The 16,962-nt window shown below is 34.7% G+C and overlaps 1 long non-coding RNA gene across 4 annotated transcripts in view; it reads left to right on the forward strand.

Moving 5' to 3' along the window:
* The window catches only part of LOC134360340 (uncharacterized), a 118,839-nt gene extending 110,724 nt beyond the window's left edge, over nucleotides 1–8,115 (forward strand). Inside the window, exons 4-5 of one of the 4 annotated variants that reach the window (XR_010021323.1) lie at nucleotides 4,290–4,689; nucleotides 7,453–8,115. This is a non-coding gene — a long non-coding RNA (uncharacterized LOC134360340). Of the gene's footprint in view, nucleotides 1–4,289; nucleotides 4,891–7,452 lie in introns of those variants that run through there. The other 3 variants (XR_010021325.1, XR_010021324.1, XR_010021322.1) reach the window with 3 other exon arrangements.
* Nucleotides 8,116–16,962: the final 8,847 nt, after the last annotated feature.

Consider the following 16,962-nt stretch of genomic DNA (forward strand, 5'->3'; position numbering starts at 1 on the left):
AGGTGGTGGCAAAACATCTTTGAATGACACACTAATAAGTTACAACATGGTATAGAATGAAGGCATTGTTTCATATTGGCAGGGTGCTAAAATTTTCAACAGGTGTGCAACAATTAAATATTTGAATTTCTTCAACATGGACATTCTGAATGTGCCTTTGTTTTTAATTTAACTTTATAAATTGTCATTTGCTTTTGGAAATAATCATTCTCAATGGAACAGAAAAGTTAAAGAAAATGTTTTCAGTACTTCCAGTGCCATCTATTGGCTGCTAAATTTGTTGTTTCAATGCTAAGCCAAGACATATCAATTACTGTTTGGTTAAGAGAGAAGGCGCCTCACACATTTTAGATAAAAACACATCCAAATGGATGCTTGAAGGATTACAAATATTACAATATGCCTCAGGGTTCCTATATTTAATATTCAAAATTAGTTAATATACTTGATATATAATAAGAAGGAATAGGCAGAGATAGAAATATTTTAAACATAAATTCTAGGTGAACAAGGATCTAGTAAATTATGTTTAATACCTACCATAGAATATTTTACTTATGTCATAAACAAAATAAAACTAATTCATTGTGTAAAGACAGTATGTAATCCTTATATAATGAGCAATAGACAATATGTAGTCTTAATATAATGAATAATTTTCCAAAAGTCCTGTAGCCTTTACAAATGCAATGTTAATCTTTTATCATTATAAGCATAAGAAAAGCTATTTTATATCACAAAAAAGACTATATTAATAGCATTTTCTCTTCATGCAAGAATCAGAAATGAACAGGGATAAGACTATGAAGTAGATTTTTAAAGACGTCTTTTCTAAAGCTCCCTTTTTACATGTGCATTACAATTGTTGTTGAATTAGATAATTTGAGCATTCAAATTAAAAAACATGCAATTAATTAATTTCAAGTAAAATGATTTTCTTTCTCTATTTTGTAGGCACAACTAATTTAATAAAGAAGAGTTAAGCCTAGGAAAAAGGAATCTACCTTTTTAAAATTTGGTTCTCTATTCCTGCTTCACCTAATGAGTATTTTCATAATTTTATGTTCTGTAAATGTCTTCATAATGGAGAAGGACCAAATATTTGAACAGTCATGATTTACCCCCAAATAATACAATTTTCTTATGGTATAATGAGTTGTTAAATTTCTCCCTTTTTCATCTCCAATCCACCTCACTTGTGGTTCATAGATCTATACATAGTTTCGAACATTACATTTTTATATAACATGTTACTGTAGTGCACATTTTTTTCACTTAAGTTTCTACCATATTAACTAATTATAGACTACTTATTACAGATTTGTAAGTAATAAGTTTTTACATAACGTTTTGCAGGAAGGTGAAATATATGCTTGAAATCATATATACAAGAGAATGATGTTTAATTTTCAAAAATGTAAACTATTATTAGTTTTATCAGTTTTTTTCTTTGTATTTCTATGCTAATATTTTGGTTTTACCAAAGAAATAACAAAGCCCTCACACCATCCAAAGGATTTCATGGGTGATAAAATTTCTATAGATCTAAATCTTTTCAGAAATGAAGCCCCATTTTCCAATATTTCTTCCATTCAAATAGATTGCTTTTACATGTGTAAGATAGATAAAATGGTACTTTCCATTGTTGATGCTACCAGTTTCCTTAGGAGGATTAGCTAAGCAATGAAATGTACAAAAACGATTGCAAAAAGTGTATAGGTACTTGATCCTTGTCTATAATTTAGTAATGCATTGTCTGATTCTCATTTTCTGTTTTCCCCCAAGAATGTCTCTTATTTAAACAGAGGTCTTTTTTGATTTTCCTGTGTATTCAATATTCATAAAACATGTGAAAGAAACTGCTATTCTGGGCTTGAAAATGCATAAAACACTTAAAATTTAAATCCCCAAACAAACACACATTCTTTTCTAAGATGGGGAAGAGAAGAGGCCTTTCTTGTCTTAAAATAATGCTTTCTTTTTCATAATGACTTTATTAGTCATGACCCTAGAAGGTTGTCATTCTTCAGAGAATTGGTTTTACTGCCTGGTAAGATCGTGACAACCCCTGAAGATGAACCTCAGCATCTGAGATGATTCAGCAATGTCCAGGAACTTGCCTGCATTCAGACCATTAATAATTAATATAGCTCAGAATATAATGGGAGTTCTCATCAATAGATTGCTATCTAAGTTGCTGTTTGGATTCATATCCTGCCAAGAAACTGTGTTTGCTAGGATCAGTTTAGATAAGACAATTGAGAGAGATTGAAGAGGAGAATCTAGTTGAATTAATTTTTTGCACGAATGAGAATGAAGATACATGTGCAAATGTGTATGGTGTATCATTTTCACAGTTAACAACATAGCTCCACTCAGTATCTTACACAATATCTCTACATTTTGTAGCTAAATAGAAATCCTATTGAGGGGCCGAGCCCGTGGCGCACTCGGGAGAGTGTGGCGCTAGGAGCGCGCGAGGCTCCCGCCTCGGGTTCGGATCCTATATAGGAATGGCCGGTGCACTCACTGGCTGAGTGCCGGTCACGAAAAAGACAAAAAAAAAAAAAAAGAAAAAAGAAATCCTATTGAAGATCCAGTTCAGTATTTACCACAGGGAACCACGTAACTGCCATCTCACAAACTTTTTATCAGTCTAAAATAATTAAGAATCTGAACACTGGAATCAGATGCTTCAGTTGTAATCTCTACTCTGACATTTATCCCCCCTGTAAACTTGTGCAAGTACGTAAATCCCTTGAGACTGTTTCCTTATGTGTAAAATAAAGATGATACCTCCAAACACTGTGGAAGGCTCCCATGTGATGGTACCATTAAAGGAGTTGTTACAGGGCCTTATACACAGAGTACATATTTAACAGATTTCAGTCATTTTATTATGTAAAATTTAAACTTGTTAATTGGTTTTAAGAGAAAGGAATTGTACTATATTTTAAGGAGAAAAAAGCGTGGCCAAGCAAACAATTGGATTCCAGCTGCCTTAAGCTTTCAGTTCAGGTTTGTGACTCTCAGTGAAGAAAGACACAGGTTCATTTGTGTTATGGTGCCTCACTGCAGCTTGATGAGTCCTGTAGTAATGACCATGGCTGACATTGGACTTCTAAACAGCACTCCATGCAGTCAACATAAAATACTTAGTGAATGCTCGAGAGTCCCATGTCACAGTGTAAAGCTAGGGCTTACAGACCCCTCGAGTCTGTCGCACAGATTGGGTTACAAACCCTCCACACGCAGGTCTGTGAGCTAGGTAATAGAAAAAAAAAGGTTCTGGGAGCTGTGGGTATAGAAAAATGAATGGGTTTTATTCAGATCCAGGAGCAACTATCCTAGTGGCTTCTCTGAGAGTTCTGAGAAGCACTGTGGATCAGAGCTGTTAGTCTTTTATACTTAAGTCCACAACCCTGGACACCTGGGTGCCCATACACAATTTACATTAAGTAGTAACAAGGATCACCTGAGGATATTTACAGCAAATATTCGGCAAGATTCTGGACATCTGAGGGGCCCTGACATTTTCTTAATTTTCCCAACACACAGGAACCTATGAAATTGGTGCTTTTCTTCTTGGGGCAGTCCTGGAGGCACCACTGTGACCCCTTTATCCACAACACTGAAGGGCACTCCTTCAGAACACTGAGGGAATCTTTCTGGAAGAACCCCCTCCTGTCAACACTCTTACTCCAAGGTCAACCCTCCAATGACCATCAAGTGGTTCATAAAGAATTTAACTTTATTTTTAAAAGGCCCTGAACAGCAAAAATGAAGGGGCAAGAACTGAAAGAGAGAAAGAGAGGGAGAGAGACAGAGAAAGACAGAGAGACAGAGAGAGACAGAGAATGGTTGGGTGGAAATTTAGAGTGAATTTGAGAAATTCATAGTCAGAAAGAGAGAGAGAGAGTAAGAGAGAAAAATAAAATGGCCATGGCCACAGGATAGCCAGGGCACAAGAGGAAAGGAAAGAAGAGAAGCAGAAGAGGAGAGAGGAAGGGACGACAGGTGGGGTGAGGAAACTAATTCTGAATACCACAAGGAGCCGTACAGAGACAGCACATTTATTTCTGCTAGCAACACTGTCTCTTCAGCTGCTCTCCTTGTTTTTGTTCCAGGCATAGTTTTAAGTATGTTCTTTAACTTACAAATTATTTATAGCAATTTTATGAGGTAAGTAGATTCTATTATGATTGCCTTTCTATGGATGGGAAAACTCAGGTACAGAACTAATAAGCACCTGAAGGAAATACTCACTTGCGTTTCCCTATTCCTTCCAGGTAATCAAGAAGTCACCCCTGATCATCCTCAAGAGGTTTTATCCTATTTAAGAAACTTCAATCTCTTCCATTTAAGTCTCTCCTTAACTACTGTGTTAGTCAGCGCACCGTGGAAAACCAAATTCCTTGATTCTTGTGTGCTATAGCGGATCAATTGACATGTCTCATCTTGCTGTGGTTTGAAAGTGTCCCCTCCAAAATTCAGGTGTTACCAATGTGGTGGTGTTGAGAGGTGGGCTGTTTGAGAGATGATTGGGATGTGAGGGCTTTTCCTTCATGAATAAGATTGGACGCCTTTGTAAAATGACTTGATGGAGAGTTTGTCACTTTTTAGCTTGCCCTTCTGCTTTCTGCCATGTGAGGATGAAGCAAGAAGCCACTCACAAGACACCAGGTGCAGGTATCTTGATCTTGAACTTCCCAGACTTCAAAACTGCGAGAAATAATTCCTGTTCTTTATAAATTACCCACATTATGGTATTTTGTGATAGCAACACAAAACAAACTGACACATTTTATTTATTAAAAACAAAACTACTAAACATTTCAAATGTTTCTGAGAGTATTGAAATTAACTTTGTTCTATTTCTGTTTAGAGGCATAAAATGTAGCATGCATATAAATGATAAAAAGAATTTTACGATCTTGTTTTTCAAAGTTTTTTTTTTTTAATTAGCCATTTTTCTTATGTTAGGTCACGCTCATCCTTTCTTTCCTCACCCGATAGTTACTATATGTGGCTAAATAAGCATTATATGTACCATTAATATCATTAGTGATCAACTGAAAAACATTGCAAAAAAACCCCAAAAAACACAATTTGTAAAAGAAACTATATTGGAACTAAAATTTCTAGAAGAATATTTTCCATGCTTTTTCATTAGTAGTTTTTCAATAGTATTTAGAATTTGCAATGAGTTTTATAATTTTTTTCTAGTTAATTTCCACAATATTGTTGTAAGGAAAGTAGGTGTTACAGATTGTGTGATTACAATTAGGTGACAGTTGATTGTTTTAAATCACATTTTATGAATAATAATTTAAAATTGGTTCTTACTAAAAAACAAGAAAAGTTTGTATGCTAAGCTCTCAACTAACAGGTTATATTGTCAACTTAAGATTATACTGTTATGATTGGTAGACTTTTAGGATAAACAATCTTATGATATGAAAATGGAATAAACTGGAGCCTAAAACTTTACCACAGTAAGAATTTCCTTGAGTTTAGTCTTAGCTATGTCTTATTGAAGCAAGCTTACAAAATATTCCTGAAGGTACATTATATATACATTATATATATGTATTTATATATAATATATAATATATAAATGTTATATATATATTTGACACATTTTATAGATATTTGATGTGGTAAAATTATGACTATTTAGTAATAGAAAAAGGAGAGAATGAAGAAGAGGAGGAAGATGAAGATAAGCAGAGGAAGGAAAGAAGGAAGAAAAATGAGTAGGCAGAGAAGGAGAAAGAGGAGAAAAAAACAAAAGAGAAAACAATACTTTAAGGCTACAGAGCACTTTTAAGACGTTAACTCATAAGGATCCTCTGAGATGAATATTACTATTTCTGTTTTACAGATAAGGACATTTTTAAGCCAGTTAACTAAAGTCTTGTGAACGTAACTGGAATGAGATAAAATCGATATCATAGGATAATATAATTTTCACCATCTCTCCAGATACTCTGTGTGTGTATTTGCTAAATCACTTCATTGCCAATGAATAATCATTTTGCCATGTGCCCCCCAAACTTAAATAAAAATAATGCTTATTTGCAACAGTTCATCTCATGTTTTATAACCATTTTGTAACATTTAGAAAGTTTAACTAGAAACCTTTTCTCTTGGGCTGTATTCAAATGATGTATGATAATGTCCTTAGCAAAAAGATGCATCATTATTGCGATTAATCTCATCTGGTGACAGCACCATTGCACAACTAAATCATCGTGCTAGAAAGAAACAAAATCAGTAACCCCATTTAGCAGATTTGGTGATGATGCTTGTTCAAGTATTGCAAAATTTATATTAAATTACCTCCATATGGCATTAAACACTGTTCATTGACTGCTGAAGACCTCAGTCTAAAAATATGAGTGATTTTCCATTCCTATGACATACATGTGTTTGGACTTGTCAGCTTTTATCTGAAGATAAAACTGGCATTTAAGGGTAAAACCACTCTTAGCACTGTTCCTGAAATCATTCTTTCCCCAGGATTTTTAGGTGCGCAATTCTTTTCCCATTTGGAAAACATCTTTTATTTTATTTGGAAAGTATGTATGAAACATGGTTTCAGAATATTCTCCATACCTTCTGATCCTGGTTCATAGATGGGATGGTGTTGCCAAACTTGAATGTTCCATTTTCATTACTATTATATAATCTATTATATACTGGTAAACTCAGCTTCATAGCATATTTTTATTTTCTCTGATTTAACAATCAAGTTAAAGTTCAATCATTCATTTAATTCTTCTATTTCAAGAAGTCCAAAGAGCTATCTTGTTCCAAATAAAAACTTAACTTTATTGCTCTGATCTTTATCTGTTTTCTGCCCCCATGGACATTGCCTTCTCTCTGTAACACAATTGGCACGTGTCTGTTATCCATTTAATGTGACTTTTAGCGATCTGTATATTCATCATCCTCACTGGAAGTGAGCTCACTGAGAGCAGGGGCCTTGTCTTATTTATCTTCGATATCTCAGAACATGGCTACGACTCAGTCAATAACTGTTGAATGAATAATAATATATATAATGGTAAATGGCTTCAATAGGAATGCTGACTTTGCTAAGCACTTTATTTATACTGGCTTATTTAAGCCTCGCAGCAACCCATAAAATAAACCCTATCACTATTCTCGCTTTAGAAATGAGGAAACTGAAACTGAAGAGGGTTCAGTCACACCATCTGCCACCCCATAACTGGTGAAGCCCGTACTCAGTCCCAAGGAGCCTAAGGCCAGAGTCAGTGCCCATAAGCCCTGCCCCGCATCCTGTCTTGCTTGAGAGGCCTTTGGTATCAGAGGAAATGACCTTCATTGCCAAGACGTTCTCTATGATTTTATCAGCTATATCTGATATAAAATTACATTGCCATTTAATATGGTTTATTTACCACACTTTCTTTGTTTGCCTTGCAGTAAATAAGGATCATCATTATTCATGCTCAGAGATGAGTGGATTGATTAAGATATTCCAAAACTGCAGATAATCCAAAATGCTTTTATATTTGTCCTATTGTTTGAATTTTTTTTCATCAATAGAAGAGATATCGTCACTCCCATGTTCATTGCAGCATCACTCACCATAGCCAAGATATGGCATCAACTTAAGTATCCACCAAAAGATGAATGGATTAAAAAAAAATACTATTCTGCCTTTAAAAAGAAGAAAATCCTGTCATTTGGGACAATGTAGATGAACCTGGAGAATATTTTGTGAAGTGAAGTAAGGCAGGCACAGAAAGACAAGTACTGCATGATCTCACTTACATGTGTAATGTGAAAAAGTCAAACTCACAGCAGCAGAGAGTGGAGTTGTGGTTACCAGGAACTACAGGGGAGAAGGGAGATTGGAGAGATGTTTATTAAAAGATACAAAATTTTGGTTAGACAGAAGGACTATGTTCAAGAGATCTATTGTATATCATGGTGACTACAGTTAATATCAATATATTGTATATTTGAAAGTTTCTAAGAAAGTAGATTTTGAGTGTTCTTACCACAAATAAATGATAAGTATGTGAGGTAGTATACACTTCAATTAACTTGAATTATCCATTCCACAACACATACATATTTCAAAACATCTTATTTTATGCTATAAATAAATACAACTTTTGTGTCAATTAAAAAAATAAATAGTTAAAAAATTGACTTTTTAAGTATGTTTTTTTGAGACTTTGAGTTTTCTGTACATAGGAACTGGGCCTTTCTAGAACATAAGTGCTGACAAATTTTGAGTGTCATGACTATTTCTATTGATATTACACTGTTTTTCTCTAAAAGCAAGGCAAAGTAAGTAGTGCAGAAAATACACTAGGATCATTAATGATGTGCAACAAAAAAGAAGCAAGCTGGACTAGTGCATAATAACTAAAAGAGATAAATCAAGAGTTCTTTATTTCTTCCCTTTCCATCCTAACCAAATTTTAGATGGTCATGTAGTTACATTTGCATAAGAAATACCTATGCTGGATCATAAACAGAAGCTGCAGAATTAGAAGTAGAAAATATAATATTCATTTGCTTTGTAGAGATTAAATTTGCTTTTATGAGAGGGCACAAGGTTACTATGCAAAATTCTATTTGGCCCTAGGTTTTGATAATTATCTTATTAGTTAGCCCAGTTCTTCAAAATAAGGATAAATAAATGCTTATCTGATCAACATGTACTAACCCCAAGTTACTGAAATGAGTGCGAAGTATTTTTGAAATGACACTGTCCTTTCTTTGATACTGAGGCCCTCCCATATGGATAGCTAGCTGCAAAGCATCCACTGGCCCAGGAGGAAGTTGTAACATCAGAACCAGTAGGGAAACAGGCATTAAATCCTTGCCGAGATGTAAAATGCAGTATTTTGGAAGAGTGCCTTATCTGGTTTTTGTTTTGTGTTCCAAATTCAGAGTAGTTTAAAAATATAACAAGAAACTCTCTGGGTTGTAAGAAAAAAGAGGAAGAGGAAGGGAACCATGGAGTTGACACTGCCAGTGGTCTATAAGCTGACCTAAGCCCAGCTCCCCAACTCATAGTCGTGATCACACTACCATGGTTCATATTCCTGAACCAATTACCAGTTTAGTATTTAATATGATGAGTAAGAGTTTAATAGTTGGAAAGAGGGCAGTGCATCTCAATGTGAGAAAAGCAGTGCAAGGGTACTTCAAAAATTTCAAGGAAAAATAGAATTAGAGGATAATACGAATCTTTCTATGAACTTTTTGAAGTACCATCTTACATGTAAAGGCAGGCAGACCTTCCTATTTCCTTTGCCCTGTCACCACCTGAGATGCGCATGCCCTCAGTCAACACCTGTCTCCCCAGACCATATATAATTAACAAAAGCAATTTTTGCAACAATATCAGTATAATTTGTGTACTTTTAAAATCTTTTTAGAGTCTTTCTAAAACTGTATATTCATGATTAAACTGCATATCCATTAGTTGAAACATAATTGTGTCAGGTTAACAGATGGAACACCTGGTTCAAAACACAGTCTCATTAATTCCATTGCCATGGAGTTAACCCCTGACTCTAGATTTATCTCTGAAAAACAGCATTTGATCATTTCAAAGGGAAAATGTATACAGACAGTACCTAACTTAAGATGGTTCTGACTTGTAATTTTTTTTTATCTTTATTTTTGATTGTACATATTTGTGGGATACAGGGTGTTATTTCAATACTTGCAAATATCGTACAATGATTCACTTCAGGTAGTAGCATATCCATCACCTAAACATTTGTTTTCTTTATGGTGATTGAATTGAAGATCCTCTTTTCTAGCTATTTAGAAATATACAATATATTATTAGCTATTGTCAGCCTAGCATACCAGAACCTATTCTTCCTAGCTACCTATAACTTTGTACCCATTAATCTACAACTTACAATTTTTCAACTTTATGGTGGTGTAGAAGTGATGCGCATTTAGTGGAAAAAGTACTTCATGGGCCCGTAGAACTATTCTGTTTCTCACTTTGAGTACAGTATTCAATCAATTACACGAGATAGTCAACACTTTAATATAAAACAGGATTTGTGTTAGATGATTTTGCCCAGCCGTAGCCTGAACATGTTCCAGGTAGGCTAGGCTAAGCTGAACTGTGATGTTTGGTAGATTAGGTGTATTAAATGCATTTTCAACTTATGATATTTTGAACTTATGATGTGTTTACCAGGAAAAACCTAATGGAAGTTGGGAAGCATCTGGACTTGGAAAACATTTTCCAGCTTGCTAAAAAATAAGCACTCTCAGAAACGCTTGCTATGTAGATGCTAATAAAGATTGAAGAACATCACGGTTGAGATATATAAAAACGAACTTCCAAGGAAATTTGAGAAGACTAAAAATAAAGTTATTTCTGAATAAATTAAACATTTTCATCACAAAATATTTTTTTGAGTAAATAGAGTTATATAGATTTATAAAAAAGATAGGCTACAGGGTAAATTTATACAATGTAAAAATGTAATTTTATATTACATGAAATGATTTCTTTCCTTTTACTTGAAGTTATTTCCCAAATCCCCAAGTACTTTACTACCAGCTGGCCTTTTACAGAAGGTCCATTATTTTCTTGTTGAAGGGGCAGGCTGTTCTTTTGATGAGGATATATCTTGAGGCCATTTTGCTGGTACTTTATTTGATAAACTGTCCACTTTCTCTTAAGAAAAACTAAGAAAATGGATACTGGAATTCTTTTTAAAAATATGAGGACATCCTTGTTTCAAATGACAGTTGAGTAATGGAAAATAATACAGTGAAAACAGTTAGTGATAGTTCAATCTTCATTCAATATATGGCCATCTAGGGCCGAGCCCGTGGCGCACTCGGGAGAGTGCAGCGCTGGGAGCGCAGCGACGATCCCGCTGCGGGTTCGGATCCTATATAGGAATGGCCAGTGCACTCACTGGTTGAGTGCCGGTCACGAAAAAGGCAAAAAAAAAAAAAAAAAAAAAAAAAAAAAATGGCCATCTACAGCCTGTTTGAATTTTACACTTATTTAGCTGGAAAAGTGGGCAAGAGCAGCATCACGAGCAAGATTTCAGGCCCATAGCTTTTTCTTCTACATGCTGTGTGATCTTAATTTTTAAGTTTTTCTAAACCTCAGTAACCTCATCTGTAAAATGGGAATAATAGAAGTACTAAATTTATAAAACTGTTTCAAAGATCACATGAAATAATGTCTTTGGAGCATTTAACATAGTTCTTGGCATATCTTAATCACTTCATAAATATTAGACATTATTGCTGTAATAGTTTAGTTTTGTTATTTTTATCCCACTTACTTCCTGAAAGGATTTAAATTGCTTTTCTTTATGAATAACTTATTCTTCAAATTGTACAAGATTTGAAATATATTTGACATTTTTGTGTTTTGTTTTTATTTAATTATTTTAATTATAAAACCTAGGGAATGATCATGCAAAATGAGAACTAGAATATTGACAATAACTTATATTTAGCTACAAGCTCCTCCTTTATCCTATCCTCTATTTTGTGCTACCAGAGATCATCACTACTCAAAATTAGTGTTTAACATCCCTTGTTTTTTAAAAAATATGTGGTTTTATCTATACGTGTTCCCAAAAGCATATTGTTTAGCTTTAGTTGTTTTTAACTCACTAAAAATGTCATGCTGTATATAATATTTTGGAACTTTTTTTACTCAATATATATTGCTGAGATCTATTCATATTGTTGCATGTGGCTACAGTTAAGTAAGAAAAATAGCTGTATAGTAATATTTCCTATGCAACTATAATTTATATATTCCTGCTATTGCCTGTGGGCACTTGGGTTGCATTTCCAGGTTTTTGCTATTATGAATGGTGCTGCCATGAATGTTCTTGTATATGTCTTTTGATATCCAAAAGTACATATACATACATGCACACATTTAGAAGTGGAATTACTCATTAAAGGCTGTGTAAATGTTAAACTTTATAAAATGATGCTGAACTATTTTTCAAAGTGGTGTACCAATTTCTACTCCTACCAGCTACATAGAAGAGCTCCTGTTGAACTGCATCTTCTCCTATACTTGGTATTGTCAGACTTCTTAATTTTTGCCAACTTGAATGGGTATAAAACAGTATCTAATTTTCTCTTGATTTGCATTTCCTGGATTAATAATAAGGTAGACCATATCTTCATTTATGTGTATTGACTATATATATTTCCTTTCCTGTGAAATGCCTGTTCGTGTCCTTTGCCTGTTTTTATGGCAGTGCTTACCTACTTTTAATGATTTGTGGTTCTTTGCCTTGGATATATTGTTTTTTATATGTGTGGCAAAAATCCCCCAGTCTGGGATTTGTCTTTTCATTTTGATTATGGCATCTTTTTTTAAAAACTTTTTACTATGAAAAAATTTAATACACATACAATAAATCTGGGTACAGCAATCAACAACTCATGGCCAATCTTACCTTATTCATGCCGCCCACCCACTTCCCTTCCCCCTGTATTATTTTGAGTAAATTCCATCTGTATATATTTCAGTATGTGTCTCTAAAAGATAAGAACTCTTTATAAAAGACATTACTGCAGTATATAATCACATTTTAAAAATAAGTAATAATTCCTTAAGTAATCAAACATTAAACATGTTTAAATTTCTCCAATTCTCTACCCCTCCCTCTTTCTTTCTTACAATTGATTTGTTTACATCAGGATCCAAGCAAGTTTCCCTTGTTGCATGGGTTGCTATGTCAGCTATCTCTTAAGTTTCTTTTAATCTATAGGTTCCCCCTTCATCTAATTTTTCCCCTCTACCCTGTAAAACTTCCCAGGTCTGGATTTGCTGGCTCTATCCCAGTAGTGTCACTTAACATGCTCTGCTGTCCCCTTCACTTCCTGATGATTGGTTTCTGGATCTGGAGGCTTGGTCTCACTCTGGTTAGACTCAGCTTCAGAGGTGTATGCTCTTACTTTAGGAGGCCCATTATGTCCGATCACCTCTCTGTGATGTTAGCAGACATTGATGATCATTTGCCAGATCCATTATTTCAATAGGGATTTGCAAAATACCATATTCTAAATATTTTATTTCCTCTTTATTTACTAGCTGGGATACTTCAAGACATAAATGTGCCTCCTCAGCTATTTATTGTTACCCCAAGGAACAATTAATATAAGAAAGAGAGGATAAATGCTTGATTCTTCCCTTTTACTTACTAGTTTTAGAAAAATGAATTGTTTCCCTTTCATCTTCTAAAAAGACTGAGAGTTTATTTGCTTTTGTCTCATTGACATTGTGTGTTTTTTTGTGGTGGTAAGATTTAGTTTCTTCCTCTTTCTCATTTGCACATTTTTGTTCAAACAGTGGGTTTTTTTCTTTTGTGTGTATTCATGGTAGTGATTATCACTTTTTGAATTCCAGATGCAGGACTTGCTTGAGGATTTCTTGTAGGGCTGATCATGTGGTAGTGAACTCCTACAGTTTTTGTTTGTCTGGAAAATACACTATTTCTCCCTCGTTTCTGAAGGATAAGCTTGCTGGATATAGTATTCTTGGCTGGTAGTTTTTTTCCTTTAGTATTTTGAATATATCATCCCATTTTCTTCTGGCGTGTAAAGTTTCTGTTGAAAAGTCTCCTGTTAGTCTGTTAGGGGTTCCCTTATAGATGACTTGACACTTCTCTCTTGCTTCTTTTAAGATTCTTTGTCTTTGAGCTTTGCCAGTTTGACTATAACGTGTCTTGGAGAGGATCTTTTTGGGTTGAATTTGTTTAGGGATCTTTGAGCTTTCTGGATCTGAAGGTCCATGTCTTTCCCTATACCAAGGAAATTTTCCACTATTATTTCATTGAATAGGTTTTCCATGCCTTTTCCTTTCTCTTCCCATTCTGGAACACCTATGATTTGAGTGTTTGTGCACTTAAGGTTGTCTGCTAGCTTTCTTAGATTTTCTTCATTTTTTAAAAATTGTCTTTTCCTTTTTTTTGTCTGCCTGGGTTATTTCAAAAAGATTATCTTCAAGATCAGGAATTCTTTCTTCTGTGTGTTCTAGCTTGCTACTTAAGCTCTCAGTTGTGTTTTTTTTTTATTTTGTTGAATGAATCTTTCAATTCTATGGGATCTATTACATTCTTTTTTAAAGTTATTAATCTCTTTGTAAATTTCCTCTTTCATATCCTGGATTTGTTTTCTTGTTTCATTGTGTTGTCTAATTCAGTCTTATCATATCTCAGTGAGTTTCCTTAAGATCAGAATTCCTTTTTTGTTTTTTAATTTAAATTTTATTTTGTTGATATACATTGTGGCTGATTATTGCTCCCCATCACCAAAACCTCCCTCCCTTCTCCCTCCCCCCCTCCCCCCCAACAATGTCCTTTCTGTTTGTTTGTCATATCAACTTCAAGTAATTGTGGTTGTTATATCTTCTTCCCCCCCTCCCCCCCGGTTTTGTGCGTGTGTGTGTGTGTGTGTGTGTGTGTGAATTTATATATTAATTTTTAGCTCCCACCAATAAACAGTCATTTCAAGGGTTTCCTGCTCTATCGGGTCTGGTATTTAAGGATTGCTGTATTCTGTTGCTGTTATAATATTTTCTTGGATTTTCATATTCCTAGTATGTACATGTTGATGTCTGGTCATCTTGTAAAGCAGTTGCTTTTTCTATTACTCTGGAGTGGATTTTGAGGAGAGAGACTTCCTCTTCTTTTTCTGGTCTCCTCTGATGACTTTCCTTATGTCCATGCAGTTTAGTGTTTGGCAGGCCACCTGGGTGGTGGCTGTGGCTACTGGTGTTGCATTGAGCTGCTTTTGCGGCAGCTGTGGTAGTGGGATGGTTGTGGTGGGCTACGTGTGCAGGAGTGGTGCTTTTGGTGTGCTCCTTGCCTGCTTCCAGGGAGGCAATGCTGCCCTTGGCTTCTGCCTAGGACCCCAGGCATGCTCCTTCCCTGCTTCTGGGTGGTGGGTGATGCCCTCAGCTCCTGCCTATGACTCTGGGCATGCTCCTTGTCTGCTTCCCTATTTGACTTTTAAAACTTTTTTTTTATTTTTAAAATTTATGTGCTCTTGAAAAAAATTGTATTGTTTTATAGGTTGTTTCCTTGTAGATGAAGTTCTAAAGTATAAATATTGATTTAAACATGCTAATATATTTGCTGAGTGAATTGGACACAATGATAACAACACAGAAGAAAACCTGTAACTAAATGGATTGAAAATAAGTATGATTTGATTCAATTAAAAGAAGGGATTAATTAGTGCATTTTCTGTTCTGGGTACATGAACCGTAAAAGATTTTAAAGAGAAGAAGAGAGACAAAGTCCCTGTAAGAAGGAAGGAGTTCAATGATTGAGAACAAAAAAAATTGCTTAGTTGTTAATTCCAGAAACAAGATGAGGTCAAGAAAGTAGTAGTAAGAAAGAAGTTCAGGAAATGAAATGTTGGTTGCCTTTAAAGAATAAATTTTTGAGCTGAACATATTAGGAATGTGAAACACTATTCCTAAAAACCTAACAACGCCAAAGGACTTTTAAATTTTCATGTTACTAATAAGACCTCTAATGGAAAGAAAAATCTAGGTGAAATTAAAATTAGAAGGAAAGATGAAACTTAAAGATAAAACAGCAAACATCTGCAAATTACCAGAATCAGTGAATAACTTTTTAATTGGTTCATCCATGTAAGGATGAATGCATTTATTTTATTTACTCTGCCCTTACGAATGAAGTGCAAATTTTAGAGTTAAGAAGAAGCACTACTCTAATTCAACATCCAACAGTTTAATCCTGTTTCAAAAGAGGCATGTTAAACAAAGACAAACTGAACTTACAAACATATTGAAGTTAGTGACTTAAAAATGTGCAATTCTTCAAACATATACAAAATGTCCCTGTCTTTTCCAATAGATGGCAGTCATCTGTCTGAAAACCAATCTTAAGGAGGTTCTCAGTAGTATCAGCCTATACTTAGCTAATCCTTCTCCATGAGGGGGGTCTTACTATTCAATGTTATGGTTGCCTACACCAAGCCTCTTCTCTATATTCCAGCATTGTAAAATTCAGGCAAGATTGTGGTAAGAGAAGATAGCCTTGCATACTTTCTATTATTCACAGGCCAGTTACTGGCCATTCATTGAAAAATATTATATTAATAATCTCCCAAATGCAAAGTACTTAATTAGGTGCTAGAGAGAGAGAAATGAACTAACAAAGGTCTAACACCCAAGGAGTTGGAAGGAAATCCTAGTCTAAGTCAATATCCAGGGCTTGAACACTGTTCTAAAGAGGTATCTTAAATAAAGGCAAGCTATTGCAAAGGTTTTGTTGGGACAAAAATAAAGCCAATACTTTCAATAATTATAATAAGTTATATAATTGAGATATAAACAAAGGTTTATGGTAAGACAAAAAAGAAGGAAAGCCTAAATCAGCCTCAAATAGTTAGAGAAAGCTTCATACAAAAGATACTATTTGAATTAAATTTAGAATACTGAACAACGAGTTCAGTCATGAATTGGTTGAAGGAAAAGAGAAAACCTTCAAAGAAGCAGCTATGCTAATTTCAAAGACATAGCAGTATTGAGGAGCTCGGTGGTTGTCAGTTACAGTCTTACAGAGATCCACCTGGAGATCTCTGAGAGATCCAGCTAGGGGATCTCTACCAGGTGGCTGGAAATGTGACTGGATTTCAGGAGGTACTAAACATTAAGATTCAGGAAAGTCCAGGCCACAGTGATCAGGAGTTCAGCAAGTGCTGAGGATAAAACCCTAGTAAACACCAGTTTTTAAGGGATGGAAAGAGGCAGAGGACTGACCAACAGAAAAAGAAAAGAAGCAATTGAAGAGCTAGAAGAATTATAAGAATAATGTGATATTTCTGTAGGCCAGGGAGAAGAGAATTTCAAGAAGGAAGTGGTAGGTACAAGAGGCAAAATCTACAGAAAAAAATTAAGAATAAAACAGTATTTAT

Source organism: Cynocephalus volans, chromosome 12 (assembly GCF_027409185.1).
Source record: "Cynocephalus volans isolate mCynVol1 chromosome 12, mCynVol1.pri, whole genome shotgun sequence".
Classification (NCBI taxonomy): domain Eukaryota; kingdom Metazoa; phylum Chordata; class Mammalia; order Dermoptera; family Cynocephalidae; genus Cynocephalus; species Cynocephalus volans.